The following is a 22,581-nucleotide window of genomic DNA, read 5'->3' as shown; positions in this document are numbered from 1 at the left end:
CTTGTAAAGTTTTTGTAATATTAACCAAAATGTTTAATTCAAGTGGCAAATTTAATTAATAAATCTACACACCATAACCAAGAAAATAATCTCACAATTCCTGAGACTATCCCTATAAGTGAGTCCCTTGTATCTTCACAGATGTCTTCCATTTAGATATAACCAGAAAATAAGATGGGCTTCATGTTGAATTTTCACATACTTAATATCTGGAAATCCTAAGATATTTGAGAACTCCTAGAAATATGAATAGCAGCATGATAAAGGAAGCTATGGATAAGTATTAATGGATAGGCAGATACATACAGATATATAGTGGCATTGCATTCTGTCTTTGGGACCTCAAATTTGCTTAAGGAGTACTGTTTAGGAAAATTCCTTTGACTGGGATGAAAGATAATTATCAATTTTAAAAAAAATATTTATTTTATTTATTAATTTGTTTCTTTATATCCAGCATAGATCTTTCTGGGAATTGACAACTGAAACACTTTACATGGGCATGGCCTGTGGAGCCAAAGGAAAGGCATCTGGGCTCATCCTAGTCAAAATTTCCGACCCTTCTCACACCACATGAGCTTTGAAAGGATTCTCTCTGCTAAGAAATATATGGCCATATACAATAAATAACAGAAGAGAAAGTTACTATGCCAGAGAATGTAAGAGTTTCAACTGAATTTGAAAGTTTGCATACGTTGTAAATTTGATTTTCATTTATCTTTTCATGTTATTTATTTCACATTGGCATAAGTTAGTGACGCAATGTACATGTGTGAGGTTAAGTGCCTTAAAACCCAAGTTAAAGTCTCTTATCAACACTAAAAGTAATCAAAACTTAAAATTATCATAAAAGCAGAAATATACTGATTATCCAGGTTTGTTTACTTTGTGGAGTATAACTAATTATATTTTTGTGGGCTTTGTGGCTTCAATAAATGTAAAGATGCATATCTTACAATGTTTGTATAATCCTTAGTCTTCTGTCATAATGTAGGTCTCCAAGAATAATATTAAAAAAAATGTTTCTTTCTAGGGTTTTGTTAACTCCTTAGAGGAACAGAACTACAACTAAAATCTTACTGTTAAAAACAAATTCAAACCCTGGCCACCGCATCTAATTTTTTCAGATGCATCCATTCTCTTTATCTGACTCCAGCGTTTTGATAGGAATAACACTACATCAAACACAAACGTCCTTGTCCTCGTTTTAGTGTTTCTGGGACACTAGGGCTCTGTCTAGACATGACTAAATACCAGGGGAGGGCACACATAACTTGTTATGTTTATTCATCTTTGTGACTGATTTGATAGAGCTGCAGCATGTCTGTGGAGAGGAGATGAAGTTAGGCAAGCCGGCACACCAAGGGTGTTGTCAGCAGCCAAAAGGAACTTCAGCCAGTGGGGCAAAGTGAGGTGCACAGGAGGAATTCTAGAAAGTCACAACAGTGCTGTGGGAGCCACAACATCCCCGTACCTCCTCCCAACAGGCACAAGCGTTCCGAATACGCATTGTGACCAACAGAGCTGCATATATCTGTTTCAAAATCTGGTTTCAGTCATGAAAAACAGGTCCAATCTACATGACCATGATTATTATTATTATTATTATTATTAATTTATTTTTGTGTGGGGAGAAGCTCAAAACATAAGTGGAAGTAAATGAATGGCCTAGAAATAGTAGCTTGGCTGTTGATACCACTTGTAGGGGTGAGGAGGGGAAGGGCAGAGTTTTGATTTTTGTATATGGTATAAAATACAATAAAATAAGTAAAATAAGGATTTGCATTCTGATTTAGTGAACATGATTTCATTAAGATAAGCAAATGATGGCATTAAAAGTTATAAGTATGTCACGTCCTAACACTGCTTGAAGTGTCTTTCCTCTTAGAAACTGAGAATTGCTTAAAATTCACACAACACAAACTGGATAATAACATCTACATTTAGCAAATTTGAAATTGAGAAAATGAAAAGAAAATTGAGCTCTTTAAGAAAATATTTGAGGATTCCAGTACAGTTATATTTGTATATATTGTATATAAGATATATATGAAATGTATCCATTTCTTTGTGTTATTTCCAAATTTTTTGGGGGAGAAGGGGTGTTCAAGGTAGGGTCTTACTCTACTTCAGGCTTACCTGGAATTCACTACATAGTCTCAGGGTGGCCTTGAACTCACAGTGGTCCTCCTACCTCTGCCTCCTGAGTACTGGTTATTTCCAAGCTTTAAACAAGAACTTTTAGCTATTTTAAATAACATACCTTTCTAGGAGTTGCTAAATACTCAGGAATCTTTACAAATCTATTTCATTTACTATATTCATCAGGAAGCCATGACCCTCTCCTTCCTACATCTGAGTTAGACATAGTTACTTAATATTCTATTAGCACTTAGTTCTCACCACATAGAAAACATGACTTTGGACTTGAAAGATGGCTTAGACATTAAGGCACTTGCTTGCAAAGTCTATGGACACAAGTTCAAATCCCCAGTACCAATTAAGCCAGATGCACAAGGTGGGACATATGTTTGGAGTTTGCAGCGGCTAGAGGCCCTGGAGTGCCCATTCTCTCTTTCACTCTCTTCCCCATCTATCTATCTACCCATTTTACCTATCATCAAGCTATCTCTCTCTCTCTCTCTCTCTCTCTATCTCTTTCTAAGTAAATAAGTGAATAAAATATTAAAACAAAACAGATCTTAACAACCCCTTAAAAAGACACATCACCTAATGCTCATTTATTCAGGCTGGCCTCGAACATCTGAAGAGCTGTTTGCCTTGGCTGGGAATCACCTAAGCCCGTGGGCTCAGGAGAGTGTAGCTGAATCAGCTTTACCAGTGTTCTCAACACTGACATCTGATGATGTCTGGAGATTGGTTTCATTGTAAGCTATATCATAAGTGGAGCAAATAAGCAAATAAGCAAGGCAAGATGCCTAACATCTTCATGGCACAACAAAGACCTCAATGAATTATCTTGACCAAGTTTCACTAATAACAAAGTTGAAATGCCCTGTTACATATCTACTGATGCTACGTAAGCCCACCAACTTTTGCATTTCTTTATACAGTACTCCGTTAACATAATTTAATTTACAGAAGTTAGCATTTTTGGAGGCATTCCTTATGATGCAAAATAATACACTTACCTAAGAAAATATATTATAAAATAGCATTATTCTATTTTAGGGGAAGAAATAGGCAACTCTGACCACAAGATTCTCTAAATTATTTTCACAAAAATCTAGGCAGTTTTCAAACATATTCTTATTTATCTCAACTTTGATGATGGTATATATAAAAATATAAAAACACCATTACTAAGGTTATTAATGCCTTCATTTTCCTACTAATGTCATATATATGTATAATATTTCTATAAACTATACAATATTTATATGTGTGCATACATATATAGGAGGGAGAAAGTAATAAAAAAGATTAAAAAGTTAGCAATGTAAAACAGCCTAGAGAATGATACACATGCTGTCTGTAAAGGTGAATTTTCTGAAGTTTATTTCTCAATTTCATTACCAAATTTATTAAACTGGAGGATTGGCAGTAATAGAGTACAATCACTAAATGTCTTTGCCACAATTACAGTAATTAAATTGTTCTGAACAGTATATATGCTTGTTGTAAATTGCAATGAATATACAATGAGTATTGATCTTTATTGTACAACTTAATTAAAACTTGTCTGGGAGAAGCCACTAATGAATATAATTAGAGGAAATGTTTGATACCACAGTTACTCTGAAAGACATTAATTAGATATCAGAAATTCTGTGGAAAAAATGTTTTTATTCTGTTATTTATATTTTCAAGGTCCACATAATGAAAGTGGCAAAGACTTTAAGGTCATTTGTTCTCAACTATTAATCATATAATTATGATGAAGATAGACAAATTGTTTAGCAATATAATCAGTAATCAAGAAGACGTTTGCTTCAAGAGAAATAGTTGCACTGAGATCACTGAGTGTGTAATACACTGCAAATTCATAAAGTCAACATCCAAAGGGAAAAGTGTCCATGAAATGGAGACTTTTTAGAAGTAAAAGTCACTGAAATGCTGACCAAACAAATAAGAAATACTAATGGAAAGTAAATCTGCAATTCTAAATCTGCTTGAAATATATAACTCCACAGTACTAATCCTATGCTTTCTTAAAGAAGGAAAGCCTTCACATAATTTACTTTCAGAAATTAAAGTTCACAAACTCACTTTTGATGGGATTCAGACAGAAAATGGAGCGCACAAAATGATTAAAACAGACTGTATATTAAAAGACTTCATATATCCTAACAGCTAGAAATTAATATAAGTTATGAATACAAATAGATTTTTGTTACAAATGTAGTGAACATGCAGTGAGTATTGATCTTTATTATGCAACTTAATTAAAATGAGTCTTGGATCCACTAATGAATATACTTACCATCTTGCTAACAGTCACTACATAAATAAATGAATAATATAAATAAATGAATAATAAATATATATATATGGTTTGCTCCCTCAAGCTAGTTAAATGTACCTTGTAATTGAACCTAGTAATGTGTCTATTACATGGAGATCAATTAGCAAGATACCATCAAGTATATTGTGTCCTCTATGAACAAAACCTTATTTGATTCTCCAGGAATGAGATGTACTGTTAAATGTGTTTTTCAGACTTTGAGTAGTCAAATAACAAATTAAGCTTAGGGAAAGAGAAATGGCTTAATGCGTATGAACACTCACTTCAAGCACGAGAGCCTGAGACTGAGACTACATAAGGTTGATTCCCCTGAACTCCAGTAAGCAGCTGAGTATGGACAAGCAGGTCTACACCCTAGTCCTGTGGAGAGACCAGGGAAGAGCTGGGGCATGGAGAAACCACATCTCCATGTGTAGACAGCAACTGTTTCATGGAAATACATAGATAAGTGACAAAGGCAGGATGCCTCTGATGTTCTTCTCTTTCCTTTGTGAACCTATAATCACATCTGAATGTGCAGGTGAATGTCCCATTCAATCGCTCCACACATACTCAACACACTTACACTGAGAGTACCACTGACCATCACAGGAGGTAAATAAGTGATACAGTCTACAGAGGATGAAAGATCCTTGAGTACAAGAAGGAGTAGTTGAATGCAGGAAGTAATATTCTCACTGTACTAATTGATTGCTTGATTTGTGGACAGAGGCAATATGGGTGCACCAGGACCTACTGCTGCTGAAAATGAACTCTAGACAAAGCAATAATTATTTAGTTTGTGTTTTTGATTTTTTAAGTACTTTCTGTTTTTATTTATTTATTTGAGAGCCACAGCTAGACAGAGAAAGAGGCAGAGGGAGAGAGAGAGAGAGAAGAAATGGGCATTCCAGGGCCTCCAACCACTGTCAACAAACTCCAGATGCATGCACCATCTTGTGTATCTGGCTTACGTGGGTCCTGGGAAATCAAGCCTTGAACCAGGGTCTTCAGGCTTCACAGGCAAGTTATTAACAACTAAACCATCTCTCCAGCCCATAGTTATTTTTTTTTGAAAGAGATAGTTAATTGATGTGCCAGTGCCTCCAGCCACTGATGTTGAACTCCATATGCATGTGCCACCTTGCGCCCATGTGCAACCTTACAAGCTTGTGTCACCTTATGTGGGACCTGGAGAGTGGAACAAGGGTCCTTAGACTTTACAGGCAGGCACTTGAACTGCTAAGCCATCTCTCCACCCCTCATACAACATTTTGCATATGGCTTTACATGGGCATTGGAGAATTGAACCAGGGCCACTGGCTTCTATAAGCAAGTACCTTTTACTGCTGAACAATATCTCCAGGTCCCTCTCACCCTACTTAATATTCCAATTTTTCCATGATCTTGACATTAGCCAACACAGTTATAATAGCAGTTAGACCTCTACCATAGCATAAAACTAGAGTAATGTCTATTACTATCCAAAAGAATGACTTTTTTTTTTTCTCCTAAGATGGTAGATTTATTGTTCTACAGAAGACAATAGACGTTTGTTGGATTTTTGCTATTGATTTCTATTTAATATTAGGTAAGTTACCTAGCTAACCTGAGGGAGAAAAAACCCAGATATCCACCTATCAAGGTTTTCCCCATGGCCACACTCAGAAAAGATATGGTTTCTTGCTTCCAGGCTAAATTTCATAGTTTCATAACTGCTTCAGGTAACAAAGGACAGTTAAAAAAATGAGGAGAAGAAAATAGGAAATGTGCTTCTCACTGGAGAACTAAATGTGTAACTTTGCTTTAAAGTTACATTACAGGTTTAATGGTTTTATGCAGACTTCTGGCATCTCTTGAATCAATGGCATAAGTCCTTATCCAGATGCATTTCCAGAGACAAAGGACAGAAGAACACACATTACTATGGCAATTCTCAGCAGCCCACGTGCATAGAGAGAGTATGGTTAGAGAACAGATTGATTGCTGAGTGTGTCTGGTACTCTGTAAGACAATTTACATATTTTCATATTATTATTCCAACAAACCTGTAGGTTGTACAAGAAGAATAGCAGTATCTTGCAAGACTGTTCTCAGCCCCAGAAGGGAAATTAAATGGTAAATCATTATATACTAACTGAGTCATAGTGACAAACCCAAAGCCTTGATGACTGTTTGCTGAGGTCCAATTTCCCACTTACATATGACATTGTAGCCATGTTAAGGCCAAGAAGGAAGCCCCAATCACCCACAAGTTCCCTGCTTTGTACATAAACTGTTGCTGGTATGGCTGGTGAATGTTATTTTTGAGTGGATGGACAACCAAAATAACTTGTTCTGGGTTCTGGGGTTATGGGGAGATGGCTCAATGGGCAAGGATGAGACCCGGAGGGGCCTCAGACTGCCTGACTTTTCATTTCCCATCACACCATAAACAGATGAGCATAGCAATGCATGCTGTAATCCCAAACCAGTAGAGAGTAGAGACTACAGAATTGCCCAGGACTCATGAAAATGGAATCTCCAGGTTCCAAGACAGACTCTGCATCAAGAAAATACTCTTATAAGTAATAGAAGAAAACACTTAATGTTCTCCTCTGGCTTCTGCAAGTGTGCACATAGACATGCACATCTATATGTATATACAGCACACATGCATATCATACCACACAGAAACCACACACTCATGCAATAAATAATAAATAAATAAATAAATAAGCCAAGTGTGGTGGCACATGTCATTGAAAGCAAGAACCACTGAATCATCTCCTAGGCTAAGAACATATGTTTTTAGTAACACATTATTCCAGACCCAATGCCACCTTTGATACAATAAAAAAATACCAATTTTCATACAAAGGGTGTGAAAATACGCTTAGGGATAGTATTTACAAATATAACATGATAGCCCGGTATGTCAGTACACACCTTTAATCCCAGCATTCGTGGCAGAGGTAGGAGGATCACCAAGAGTCTGCGGTCACCCTGAGACGACATACTGAATTCCAGGTAAGCCTGAAGTAATAATCAAAATTACCTGACTCCTGTCTTTAAGTAACAAATCCTATTGTATATTAACCAGAGAGCATTTGAAATAAAATTTACTCGAAATAAAACCACAAGTGTGTTGCTTATGTACTCTATCACTATTTTCCTCATAAATCTTAGAGAATAAATTTTCCCATCTGATTCTTATTTAACCAACTACAATCTGTCTATAGAATTCCCATTTTTCTACTGAGATTTCTAATATCATGTTCACTGGTGGGAACCAATCAACTCTGAAAACTGAGTCTGCCTTATTCTTAGGCAGCATTTACCCATGACACGCATCAACTAACATGTCTTCGTTCACCTTCAATGACATCTTTCTGGGGTTTTTACTACCTTGGTGGCCACTTCTCATTTCCTTTAAATTCCTCTTCTGGTACTTATCCTTTACTCCTTAGTTTTGATTATCTTTTTTTTTTACATATTTTTATTTATGAGAGAAAGAGAGGAAGAGAAAGTGTGTGAATATGAGCATTTCAGGGCCTCTTGCAAGTGCAAACTCCAGACATTTTCCACTAAGTACTGGGGATACTGAGGAATCAAATCCAGGCCATCAGGCTTTGCAAGCAAGCACTTGTAACAGCTGAGCCATCTCTCCAGTCTCTTTTCAGTCTTTATGTCTGTGCATAGTCTCCACTTAATACTGTACCCATGATGATTGATGAGGATTTAATGGCCACGTAAACAAGATTTTTGAAAGAATGAATCTTCGTACACACCGAGGCACTGAGAAAGATTGTTAAAGATGGATAATACTATACTTATTTTTGCTACTTGTGATATGTTAAGGAAGTTGTTAGCAAATCTTTCTATGGAAGCATTATATAAAGGAACTTACTAACATTCAAGTCTTCACTTATGATTACAGTGTTAATAACCTCCAAATTATACAATTCATTACTTTCTGAAAATTACTACTTAGAAAATTCCCTCTTGCTTATTAGTAGATTACCAGCAGGCAATTACTCCAAATTCCAGTTTGTCCCTAAATGGACAAAATATATTTCCTATACTAAAAGTCTTTCTGCCATGTTCCCCAGATCAGTGAATGTTATGCCATAGAACTAATTGTCCATTCAAAGCTCAGTCACACTTCGTCTTTACCTTTACCTGCATACCAAGCACGTAAATAAATCTGACTGACTCTTTATACTTTATTCATAATCTTCTCAGCTTCATTACATACATACTGTTATCCAATCTAGCCACATCCTTACTGGAATTTTTAACTGAAGATAATTCCTTAACTGGCTTCTCAGTACAAACAAATGATCTCTGATAATTTTCAAAAAACATGGCACCCTGAAAGAATCATCAAAGTGAATAAATTCTTTTCATATTTTAAACTTTATAATTTTGTCACATTTTCACATAATATGTTCCTTAATACATCCTTATTTTCTTCTGTAGTTTCATCCAAGTTTTACAGGGGACATTATTTCAGTTCTTTTCATATGGTGACATTATTACATTGCCTCTGTCCAATAAAATGTAAAGATGTTCTACAGGGAATAAAGACATCAAAAAAACAACAACATAACTTAAAAAAATAACTAAATATATGAACTGTTTGGAAAGTGCCTGTGTACCTTTTGGAATGGATGCCATGTCCTTAAAGATGAGGAGACTCCACAGGAGAGAAAGGTCTGGAGACGAGTCTTGGCAGAGTAAAGGAATAGGAAGTAAGCTCCAAGTTGGAGTTGCTAATCCATCTAAATTTGAAACTTGCCTCTATTAGGACTTGCTTTTATATGGGAAAATCAGTTTTGTTGCTCATTCAGATGGACAGATTTTCTGTGATTGGCAAAGGAAAATAGCCTAAACAACTTTCAAGTTTCCAGAGCTCAAAGGCACACTTCTCTTTTCTCTTCTATAGTTTGCTTTCTTCCATCCAGTCTAAAAAGGTGTAAAACCCTATTCAGAGAATTCCAACAAGATCCACTCAGACACTCAGGTTTCTCTCTGAAGTGAATCTACATGAGCGATTGTTATTCTTGTTGTAGCATATTTTCCTTGACTGCCAACAACAACTACTACTTTTGTGTGTTTCAGAACCTTTCATCTTTATTAACTTTTGACCCTTAAGAGAATTTCATTAATTTTCTTTGAAGTATTTTTCATCATCACAAAGAAAAAGCGTTTTATTCTCCTCTTCAAAAATTAGACAGTAGGGGCTGGAGAGATGGCTTAGTGGTTAAGTGCTTGTTTGTGAAGCCTAAGGACCCCGATTCGAGGCTCAACTCCCCAGGACCCACGTTAGCCAGATGCACAAGGGGCGCACGCATCTGGAGTTTGTTCACAGTGGCTGGAGGCCCTGGAGTGCCCATTCTGTCTCTCTCTCTCTGCCTCTTTCTCTCTCTGTCTGCCACTCTCAAATAAATAAATAAAAATGAACAACAAAAAAAAAATAGCCAGTAGGGCTGGAGAAATGGCTTAGCAGTTAAGGCCTTTGCCTGAGAAGCTAAAGGATCTAGGTTCAATTCCCCAGGACCCACATAAGCAAGATGCACAAGGGGCATGTGCATCTAGAGTTCATTTACAGTGGATGGAGGCCCTGGTGCTCCCATTCTCTCTTTCTTTCTCTCTCTCTTTGCTTGCAAATAAACAAATAATTTCTTTAAAAAAATTAGTCAGTAAAAATATTTCGGCCATGTACCATCCATCTATGATGGAAAGAGAATCAATCCGAAATGCACACTAAATATCCTGAGTTGTTCGTGAATTCTAAATGCATAAACACAAAGAAATTGCCAAAAAGAAATTCAAACTTGATACCTTGCTGCATAGTCTGTAAAACTGTTTAGGTGAAGCTAATGTAGAAGTCCACGGACCTTGAAGTCAGGACTAATGAGCAGCCTGCTATGTTCCTAGGACACGCTGCATAAACAGATCAGCAGCATACGGCTTCCAGCGCTCACCTTGTCGGGCCTGGTCGCCATCCTTGTGGTACCATACATGTTATTTCATTTTATTTTATTTTATTTTATTTTGTATTTGGAGAGAAATGTCAACACAGAATATAAGAGGCTTAGAATACAGAATATTCTCATTAGGTAACTGCTTAGCTATACATGGCCATGCACAGAGCCAACCTATGAAGCTATTCCTTTCAAAAGGAAATGTTGTAAGGCCTCAGTACTTAAAATAAGTGTACTCATTTATTGTTAGCTTTGAGAATGGATCATTGCACTGATGATGTTCATTATCCTGGACTATTGGTTCTGCTACCACATGACCTTGAAGAAGTTATTTGTAGGTATATAAATACATAAATATTTATGTAGTTATTTAGAGTTATAGTTATTTATGTATAGTTTTATATATATAGTTATTTATAGTCCTTGGTTGTTTTATCTGCAACATCCATGATTGACACTAATAAAATGATGTGTCTCTATTTATGTATTTTATCCCTTAATCTTCACGGTGATCCTTGACTATGTTACGTTTCTCATTTTACAGATAAGAAAACTGAAGTGCAGAAATGTTAATGAGGCCAGTGGCCCAAGGTCCCAGAACTAATAAGCACAGAGCTGGAATCTGCATCCACATCTCTAACAGCGAGGCTTTCTGTCAGCTTCTGTATCACATTTGATGCAATGTCCAGCCTGCCGAATAAGTCCATCCCTCTGACTCTCACCTCTTGTATCAGAGTTTTATTCAATTAGACTTTCATGGATAGTATGTTACAGTAACCAGCCTCTACCCATTAACTGTTTTATCATGTTGTTATATAAGATGAAAATCTTAGGACATAGTAATCTAATCTGAGTAGACATTATCCCCAACTTAGGGCAATCAGAGGTCATTACTAAACCTTCAAGAGCAAGTAATAAGGTACAGAAAGGAAAATGTCAAGCAACAAAGAAATGATGATAGTGTTTTTCCTTAATCCTTTACATTACTGACAGTTATGTTTAAAGCACATGAGCTCAGGGCAACACAAGGCATATTTTAACTTTAGAAGTCAAAGAGAGACAAAACACTCTATTAAAATTAAATGAAAGTTATATGCAAACTGGCTCTTGACTTTGAATGAATCTTTACTCCAATCTCTAATTATCCGTAATACTGATTGAACCACATCAAACTTCAAAACAGTTTGTATAATCATTAGTTCTCTGGCCTTCAGGGAAGGATAAATGATGATTAGACTTCTGGATGTGTTAAAATAGAAAACTGCCACAAATTCATTGTCTTGATATTAAGAAGATAGTATTCGTAAAGAGAGAGAAAGAGGCCCAACAAGTAGGTGATACAGTAGCTCTTTTTTTATTCTGTTTTACGATTCAATTTTCATTTCCCATTTCCTACTTTAGTTTCCAACAGTACCTGTTTTTTGTTTTGTTTTGTTTTGGTTTGGTTTGGTTTGGTTTTTGTTAAATGAGATTGATACATACTTTTGCTGAGAACTTGAGCTATTGTTTTCATGACAATCTTGTGCATTATTTAAGTTTTAATGGAGAAGCAAGGCCTATATAATGATTAATTATTGTTAATAAAAGAGAAACAAATGGTATTACAGGATATTTGTGGGTAATTTTTTTACTAGTCAAAATACAAAACACCACATCTCATGGAGAAGATGCACAAAGCACAAGAAATATTGTGCCAAATAATTTTGCATGGACTAGTGCAAGCATGTTAGAATCTCATTTCATTACACACCTCAAAACATCACCATCCTTAAGAGCAGAAAATTATTTTCTTGAATGCTCTATTAAAAATACAGTGACTTGGGCTGGAGAGATGGCTTAGCGGTTAAGCGCTTGCCTGTGGAGCCTGAGGACCCCAGTTGGAGGCTCAATTCTCCAGGACCCACGTTAGCCAGATGCACAAGGGGGCACATGCGTCTGGAGTTTGGTTTGCAGTGGCTGGAGGCCCTGGCACGCCCATTCTCTCTCTCTACCTGCCTCTTTCTCTCTCTCTCTCTCTGTCGCTCTCAAATAAGTAAAAATAAACAAAAAATAAAAATAAAATAAAATACAGTGACTTGTAATTTTTAAATATATTTTATTTATTTATTTGAAAGAGGGAGAATGGGCATGCCAGGGACTCCAGCCACTGCAGACAAACTCCAGATGCATGCACCCCCTTATGCATCTGGCTTATGTGGGTCCTGGAGAACTGAACCAGGATCCCTTGGCTTTTCAGACAAAAGCCTTAACTTCTATCTTTCTGGGCCTGATTCATAAATTTTAATAAAATATTAAATTTAGTATAAAATGCCATAAATATCATTTCTGCCTAGTTAACCTGCTATTTATAATCTACCTTTGATTAAAATAATACCACAGTGGTTTACTATTTGTATTTTTCAAAAAGATTTAAAAAGAGGGCTGGAATAATGCATAAGCAGTTAAGGTACCTCTCTGGAAAGCCTATGGACTCAGGTTTAATTACCTAATACCCATGTGAGCCAGATGCACAAGGTGACACGTGTGTCTGGAGTTAATTTGCAGTGGCTTGAGGCCCTGGCATACCCATTCTTTGCCTTTCTCTTTTTCTCTCTCCCCATCTGCACCTTTCTCTTTCTCAAATAAATAAATAAAATATTAAGGAGCACTCAAAATTTTTGAAAATCTATAGAATAAACTAAGTTTCATGTTGGCTGTCAGTATGGAAGACACTACTTTATGCCTATTCATTATCCAAGTATTTTTTGTTGTTTTTTTTTTTTTGTTATCAGAATGTGCCTGTGATCAGAGTAGCAATGTGTCTTATCTCAGACAAGGTAACATGACTGGTCTTAGAGAATGATGATAGTCTTGTTTCTATTATCCTAATCACTAGTGATTCTCAGTAATAAAGAAATAGAATGTTTCCCATTGTTTTTGTTAAAAATGAAATTATGTAAATGACACATATTTTATTTCACTTGTTTTTTCTTGTTCTAATTTGAATGTGTTACAGATTCATCTTGAGCCTTCTTGTAAATGTGAGAGTACTGAAAAATTCTCTGCAGACATCAGGATCCCACTAAACAAAAATCAATATACTCAAACATTTCTTTCCAAAAATTTTCAATGAAACACTTTTAAATAGTTTGCGTATTATATGTGAGTGTAATCTTATTTAATATAGATAACATATAACCATGAAAGAAGTTTTGTCCAACTTTCATGAAATTTAACACCTACATTGGAAGTCCATTTATTTAAAAATATTTATAGAGTATCTACCTAAAAACCAAAAAATCTTCTAAGCCGTGGAGATGATTGAGTGAATAAAACAGGAAGATTCTTCCAAATACTTGGCTCTGATAATGCTTGCTTGAATTTATATTGGTGGCAAAATAATCCATCAATATCACCCAAGTCAATCTCTCTCATGGTACAATGATCTTAGATACCATTTGGTACTCAAGATATAAGTAAACTCATTTAAACAGTTTAATATTATTTGAAATAACATGGAAATATTAAAGCTTATATTTTGAAGATTAGTATTAAGATTGATGGTTATCATTTATAATATGTATATATATATAATATTTGGTTTTTTTCTGTACTTTAACATTTGCCTTTATAATTCTCTAATATATTGAATTTTTCTCATGTATATAGTCTTACCTGTTAATAATCCATATCACCTTTAGCCTGAGAACATTTTCATGTTCTTCACTGTTAGTACCTGAATGTATTTACATGAAATGATTGTTATAGATCTCTCTCTCTCTCTCTCTTATACACACACACACGCACACACACACTCACACACATACACACACTTGGACCTGAAGTGTCACATAAAATCCCATGTGTTAAAGGCTTAGTTCTCAGTCTGTCAGTGCAGACACAATTAGAAGCTTACCAAAAATCTAAGAAGTGGAGCCTGAAGGAAGGCATTCTCACTGTAATCATAGAAAGTATACCACTGAAATGAATAAACTGTGACAGTCAATTTTTATATTTAACTTGAGTGGAGGTAGAATTGTCATGGAAAGGTACCTTTGAGATTACTGATGATACTACTTTCAGAAAGGTTTGCCTGCAGATGGAAGGCCCACCCGGAACAGAGTGGAGCCATTACATAAGCTGGACCCAGCATGTATCACTCTGAGCTTCCCGACTATAAGCGTTATAGCTGCCTCACGTTCCTGCTACAGCTCTCTGTCAAATATTCCTTCCCTTCTTGAACTTCTCCTGATTTTATCAAGGAAAAAAGAAAGTAATGCATATAGAAAATGGGTATTCAGAAGTGTACTTTGAGGGAAGAGTTGAGAAGTTGGAGCTCTGGTAAACAGAAGCCCTAGAACAATGCAGGCATAACTTAATGGAACATTCTGATGGCAGTTTGGAAAACCTGAATGACAAAGATATTTAGATAACAGAGTTCCAGCTCCCAAGATTTCAGAGGGGAACTAAGCCTCTTTTGGGACTTGGCTAGAGGTTATTTCTTTAGTATTCAGTGAAGGAACCCGGTCTCATGTTGTCAATGTCCTAGGAACTTGAGTGAGGCAAAGATTAAAAATAACGGACTAATTTCTTTGGTAGAAGAAATTTCTAGACAATACAGTAACCTGGGTGGGGAAATAGTGCTGTTACTTCTGAACTGCCTCAGTTCTAAATACAGTCAAGTTTATAATGAAGATCATCCATCACAACACCATTTATAGGTGTTTAAATTCGTTGATTAAAATTGTTTGTAAGGCTTTTGACAAGTTTTGCCTATACTTACATATGTTACATACATATATGTCGAATATGACATATATGCTTTCTGCTTAATAGATATAGCTTAACATACCACCAGACAGCTTAAGTAAGCAGTTGAAAAATAATGTTAAGGTTTTATACCATCATTTAACTAGATCTGTTCTGCTAAAGACAGAAGATATTCAGATATGCCTTGTATTCACACTTTTCTTTAGGGTTTTCAACAAGCAGATGAAATAGCCAAAGCAATGAGGACATCAGGGATAAAAGGTCGGCAAATATTATGGCCCCAGCCCCCAGCTCAACCAGGCTACAGGAGAAAATAGGACACTTCTATAAGGTTCTAAACCTCTAACAAGTCTTATGTTTTTGATCAGGGAAGACATGAAGAATAAGACATCATATGCAACTAGTTTACAGTCTGCAAAAGAGAAACAGAATGGAGGGAAAGGGCCTCAGTCCTTCCAAAGAAAACCACATGGTCACCACCGCCCTAACTCATGCTAGAAGTTGTCACAAATATGGTGAGACCTCAGAGCTCCTCTCAAATCCCTAAATCTTCTCACAAAGAGCTGCAACAAATGGTAAAATATACATAGTTAAATTATGGCTACCTTCTTGGTTTAAACCCTTATCAGTTAAGTATAACCACAGAGTAAGTCTTAAAAGCTTTGGGTAACACAGCCCAGGGAACTTTTCTTCTTAATTCCTAAAGTCCAATGAGAGAAAAAATTGTACAGAAGCATGTGACTTTAGAAATGATCATAATGAGCAGCCTTTGAGCCATCGTCAAGCTTAAATGCTGTGTGTATCTTTGATAATTCTCCTAATATCTTGCTCCTTTACAAGATTTTCAAAACGAGGTTCAGACCCTGTCAGATAACTCCTTGGCATTTGGTGAGCAGCTTTATACATGGACTCTTTGGTCTTCAAGGTGAAAGAGAAATACATAGATCATTGCTAGATAGTAAGCCTGTTAGTTTTTATACCTTGTTTACTCAGATGCTGTTTTAGCTTTATCTGCCCTATGGTCACAGTCAGTCCATAGTCAGATGGTCTTGAGACAATCTGACTCCATCTACCTAGAATGCGAACCCTGAAAATTTCCAATTTGCTCATTGCCCACTTCTCCCAGACTCCTCTTCCTTTTCTTCTTTCTCCCCAACATTTCTATCCAGGACTGCCTTCTTGAACCAGACCAATTCACTTTCAGGGTCTTGATGTAGACCCTCTGGAGAGGCATACCAACTGTCATGGCTGACAACCACATTCAATTTTAAAAATCCAGATTGGTAGTCACCTCAATTCCTTAATGGCAGTTGGTGTGTTTCTTGAGAGGGGGAAAATGATGCAGTTTATGGGTAATAGGCCTCCTCCCAAAAAATAAAAGTGGAAGTGAGGATGGTTTTTTTTTTTAAATTTTTTATTTATTTATTTGAGAGCAACAGTCACAGAGAGAAAGACAGATAGAGGGAGAGAGAGAGAATGGGCGCGCCAGGGCTTCCAGCCTCTGCAAATAAACTCCAGACGCGTGTGCTCCCTTGTGCATCTGGCTAACGTGAGACTTGGGAACCAAGCCTTGAACTGGGGTCCTTAGGCTTCACAGGCAAGCGCTTAACCACTAAGCCATCTCTCCAGCCCAAGGATATTTTTGAGCCTCGGAGACGAATCTGTCATTCAACTTTGCTACATATCATAAAAAAAAATCTGGCCTTTTCTTATCTCTTCTTCTCTGGTGGGGTTCCTCTTTCCTGGAAGAGACAGACATGCCCTGCCAAGAAGATTACACCCTGCATTGCCCTTGAACATTAATTTTTAGTTGTTAAAAGTAGGTAGCACATTAGGCTGTGACGTAAGTAGCAATGGTATTGACTGTAAGAGTTGCATATTCATATTTTTATGCTGAGTTTAGGAGTTACATGAATATGGGAATTGTTATTTTTCCTAATAGCAAACAAATATTTAAAAATGTGTCTTGAACAAAATTGACAATGCTTAATATTTCTAAACAAGATGGCCTTGATTAGAATTACGTATTCCACTTAAAAAAAAATAAAAGAAAATAAAAGATTCCTGGCTGCAGGCACCTGGTGCCAAGACTGACCTAACCAGTCTCACGAATGACACCAATGTAGGCATCTATTTGGGTTTCCCACACCTGCCCAAATGGCCAGGACCTCTGGATTTCTTTCCTTTTCTTTAGCTTTAAGCTCTTCCCTTCCTAGTTTTATATTCTGTAAAATTAATTCAGTTAATTCGTAAGACAAGATCCAGGAGGCCACCACATCTTTGTGTGACCTTGACCTTCCTGCACCTCAGCTCCCGGATTATTGGCTACCAAAGATCAAGGTGTGCTCTGTCACTCTCCAAGATACCCAGATTATCCCCCCTCAAGGGTCAATGACATTCCTTGCTTCCACTACCGGGTAGGTCTGTTATCAGAATCAGCATAGAAACACATCTCTGGCTGTGCCAAGAAGAGTGTTTTCAGAAGAGTTTAATTAAGGGAAGAAAAGACATATCCTGAATATGTGTGGCACAGTTCCATTTTTTTAGGGTTTAAGGCTGTGAGTAAAAAGAACAGAGTGCTCTGGAAATTGGCATTCATCTGTCTTTGTGTCTTGAATGTAAATGCGGCATGACCCTCTGTCATAAGCCCTGCCAACATTCCTTCTCCACAACGGACTGTTCCATCAAACTGTGAGCCAAAATAAATTTTCCTTTCCCATGTATTTTCTTCAGACATTTAGAAACAAAAACATGAATAGTGGCAAATACAGTGAGACTCTAGAAATTTCCTCTTCTCTTATGCTTGCTTGCCATGCGATGAATGGCTTATTCCTTCCTCCTGCTTCTACCATGGTGTGCAATCTTCCCACAGCTGCAAAGCATTAGGGTCAATCAACCACGGGCTGACATCTCCAAAACAGCCTTCATGATATGCTTCTCTTTCATAGTATATTGTCTCAGATATTTTTATACCAATACAAATGAACACACATTTTCTACATTCTTATTGCTTCTGTTGTAAAGTGTGGTGTGCCCAAGTCAGGGGGATGGAGTTGGGTTGGATATATAACTGAATATAACAATCCCTTTTTGGGTGCGTAGGAAAGGGCTTTCTCAATGCAGCCTCTTATGCTCTACCTATTTTTTGATTCTAGGTTTCTAGAACAAACGAATTTACCATTTAAACAGTAGCTCTGTTCAAGACCTCCAAAAGTCACCATATTAGATGGGAAATTGGAGGTAAAACACAACCTGGAAAACAAGTTACTCTGATGCTACTACCATGATTTTTTTTTTTTTTAGTGAAAAATTCTGATACAAAATAAATAAATGGGATTAGATCTTTGAAAACTAATGACAAAAAAAAATGTGTCCTTAGCTTTTTACAATAAAAGACCTTATAAGATTAAAGGAAAGTCAGTTCAGTATAATATGAAACTTAATGTCATATGACCAGCAAGATCCAGTACTCCCACCAAATCCTTCTCAAACACCAGGAGCAGAAAAAAAAAAAAAAAAAAAATGTCAGTTTCTTGATGAACTGACAGATTTTCTACCAGGAAATGAGGGCTGTGTGACTGAAAACTTACACTTAAGATTTCTGTGAAAGTACTTTAGAGTTTATACTGATATTGTATTCATAGGAATTTTCTGTTGCTTTAAAGACACATTCCTACTATACTATGTGAATTTATTTTCTTTTGGAGCATATGATTTTTTTTTCTAAAATAGAAGTCCTTGAAAAATTATTTACATGAATAAAACACAAATTATAATACCAAGAACATTTAGTTAAATTTCTAGTAGTTAGTTAACAAAATAGCTTCAGTATTGTATACATTGGACACTTCCTAATAATATTTTTATCATCCCTATCTGGAAATAGTTTCAATTCAAACATCTTTTATATCTTAGTAGAATATGATACATACGCATTGAGGCTCTTATAAACTTTTTACTCCATAGTAAATAAAAATATTTTACCTTTGAGAGATATTTAATAAAAAAAACACTACCCCAAAACAGCAAAACCATATTTGAATAGGACATTGTTTCCCAAATCTGTGTTTAGTACTACTCTGCCCATAGAGTGCACAGCACACATTTTGCTGCTATTTTCACTGAACATTAAGAATCTCTACCACACTGTAAATCTAAAGTGCCTCATAAAATATGTGACAGTGCATAGAATCCAGGAAATCTCAAAGAAATAAAAAGGCAAATCTTTATACTGCCAAGAAGTTTAAATTATTAAAAGACAGATGTTTCACATTAATTACTTTTCTATGTGTAAAGTTGGGCCATTTAAGGTAGAAAATATTTTATAGTGTGTCAAATTATATGAATCCTGAAAAATTATTCAGAACAAGTGATAAAACAGTATATATATATATATATATATATATATATATATATATATATATACATACACACACACACACATATACACATACATACATATACATACAGACACACACATACACACACACACACAGAGAGAGAGAGAGAGAGAGAGAGAGAGAGAGAGAGAGAGAGAAGAGTGGTATATTGGCTCTATCAGTGATGGGATGCTAAAGTATGGCAGGTGTATTTAAAATACTTTCGGCAAAGTGACTTAAAAAGTTAATAGCATTTGTTCATCATACACAATTTGTAGAGAATCATGCAATTTACCAAAGTTCCATATGGAGAATTAAGTTTGGAATGTGGCTCTCAACAGCTTGCAGACAAGCAAGGATTTCTTCATACTGATGCATTTAATAAATGCAAAATGTAAGACATTCTCCTAACAGTTATGTTGGAATTAAACTGCTTTGGTTGGCAAATCAACAGTGTTGAAATCCTACTTCAGAAAAGAACTGTTTCTCTGGTTAACCTTAACTTTTTATAGGGTCTCTCTTATGATCAAAGATTAGAAAGGTATGTATAAACCAGTAAAAGTTCAATTTCATCTCTGTGTGATAGGCTACATCTGGAATAAAAATAGGCACACATGCATGGGGAAATATGGCTACACAGACCTACTATAAAGATCAAGAAATGAAACCAATAAAGGAAGGCAGTGACAGATAGAGTCACTGAATAAGTGGCATACAGAACAGTTCTGCCCCACAGGTGCGGTCCTGCAGTGCGGTGAAGAGAATGAGCAGGAGCAGTGGGCCAGGAGCAAGTCAGCGAGAACTTTGTACTCAGGCTCAAGCAGTTTAGATTTTACCCCATGGGCACTGGAGAGCCACTGAAGAGCTGTATTCAGGGAGTAAATAAGGGGTGCTTGAGTTATTGAACCGAAGTCAAGTGCTTTTCTTCTGGTATTTCCATTCACAATAAATATTAGGCAGTGTTCATTGACTAATGCAGAAAATTAAACCTTACTAAATGTCAGAGTGGCGACTGTGCCCGTGCTTTTTGTGCATGTAATACTTAACAGAGGTATATTATGAGCAAAAGCATTTTACAAAGCACTTTAAAGATATACACTCAGTCTTTGTAATCACAGACTGCAATAACATTCCCATTTTACAGAGAAGAAAACGGAAGAGTATTCCAGTTCGCTCAAGGTTCTCACAGTTCCACGTTGTTCACCCAGGATTTAGCTTCTTTGTGCTACTGCTGTGCATGGCTACCCAAAGTGTGGCCCTGATGTACAGAGAAAACAATTTTTGTTATGATACCAAGTGCTCTTGCTTAAGCTAGATAAAATTTTCTAATTTTAGTTCTTCATTTCTAACAATGACTTCTCTAATCTATCCAAAGGGGTTCTTTAAACAAGACTCATGTAGGAACTTATTCTTTCATCATATAAACTCAAAAGTGATTATAAAATGTTTAATCAAATCCACTATAAAAAGGAGTTGACAGCACCCAATGGTTGGTTTGCCATGTAGAAAACAAATTGGAGCACATTTTCCATACAATCTTCAGTACCCTATCTTGTTATAAGAAAACAGCAGTGCCTAAGAAAGTGTCATGTTGGTCTGGCGAGATGGCTTAGCACTTAAGGCACTTGCCTGTGAAGTCTAAGGACCCATATTTGATTCTGCAGGACCCACGTAAGCCAGATGCATGAGACAGCAAATGCAGATGGAGTTTGTTTGTAGTGGCTGGAGATCTGGGCATCCCCATTCTCTCTCTTTCTGACTCTCTATTTCATGAATTAATTCATTAATTAAATATTTTAAAAGAATACAAAATATTTTAGAAAAAAGTGTCATGGTCATGGTTTAAACCAAACTATATAGTCACAACCCCTATGCACTCCTAATCAAGTAAGGAGTAGTGATCATCAGTGGACAACACTCTTTAGAAGAAAGAACTTTGATGATATATCGGGTTCTCAACCCTATACTTAGAATCCGGTAGAAGGTAATTGTTTATATTCTAAAATACCAGAGAAAATTTGGCAAGGTTAAAAACTGCACCATGAATGACTCCAGGTGGAAGGAAGGAAGCGCATAGGGTGCGTGTGACCGAGGCTAATGGGCTCAGGACAAGGAGGGCGGGGTTCCAAGTGGGGTTAAGCACTTTGCAAGAGGAAGACAGCCAGAAGGTGACTAAGTGTTTAGTTTTGAGTGAACATGACAAGGAATGCTTCCAACGCAACACGTGAGTTTCCCTATGTATTTTGACTTCCCTTCCCACTTTCCATCGAATAAGCCATCGTTTGTAAGCATTATAACGGATGTTGGAAGGCAACAGTCAACTCAGAACGGCAACAAACAAGTTGCTAAGAGGATGAGCCAGGTGGCCTGAGTTGTAGTCTGTACCCACCTCAGAAGTGGGAACTAGGGCAAGTGATTTAATTACTTCCAAAGTCACTTTCCTCTTTTGTAAAACAGAATAATGATGATGGTGGTGGTGGCGGTGGGGATGCATATCTCCTAGGTCTAGAGGGAAATAAATGATCACATTATTTATATCACTTTGAATATAACACTTGCCACATTATAGGTGGTAATACTTGCTATGATTCCTGTCCATGAAACCTACATACCTGATCATGCAAACTCATGCATACAATTTGTGAGTGGATCAAACCAGTGCATTCCAAACTTCCTTTCCCTTGCTTACATTCTCCTATAAGAACAAGAAAAGCCCTCAAGGAAATGTATTAAAATCTTTCTGAGGGCTGGAGAAATTGCTAAGTGGTTAAGGCATTTGGCTGAGAAGTGTAAGGATCTAGATTCAATTCCCCAGTACCCATATAAGCCAGATACACATGGTGACACATTAGTCTGCAGTTAATTTGCAGTGGCTGGAGGCCCTGGTGCACCTCTTTCTTTCTTTCTTTCTTTCTTTCTTTCTTTCTTTCTTTCTTTCTTTCTTTCTTTCTTTCTCCCCCCCCCCTCATGAAATAAATAAAAAGCTATAAATCTGTTTGAAAATATGAGTCCACTTATA

At 36.5% G+C, this 22,581-nt stretch overlaps 1 protein-coding gene across 5 annotated transcripts in view; it reads right to left on the bottom strand.

The window, feature by feature from the left end:
* Positions 1 to 22,581, bottom strand: part of Epha5 (EPH receptor A5) — a 294,668-nt gene that overhangs the window by 261,343 nt on the left and 10,744 nt on the right. The gene's annotated exons all lie outside the window — the stretch shown is intronic.

The sequence above is a fragment of the Jaculus jaculus genome, chromosome 11 (assembly GCF_020740685.1).
Source record: "Jaculus jaculus isolate mJacJac1 chromosome 11, mJacJac1.mat.Y.cur, whole genome shotgun sequence".
Taxonomy (NCBI): Eukaryota; Metazoa; Chordata; class Mammalia; order Rodentia; family Dipodidae; genus Jaculus; species Jaculus jaculus.
Note: the sequence above shows the minus strand (reverse complement) of the source record. Positions and strands in the feature narration are given on the sequence as shown.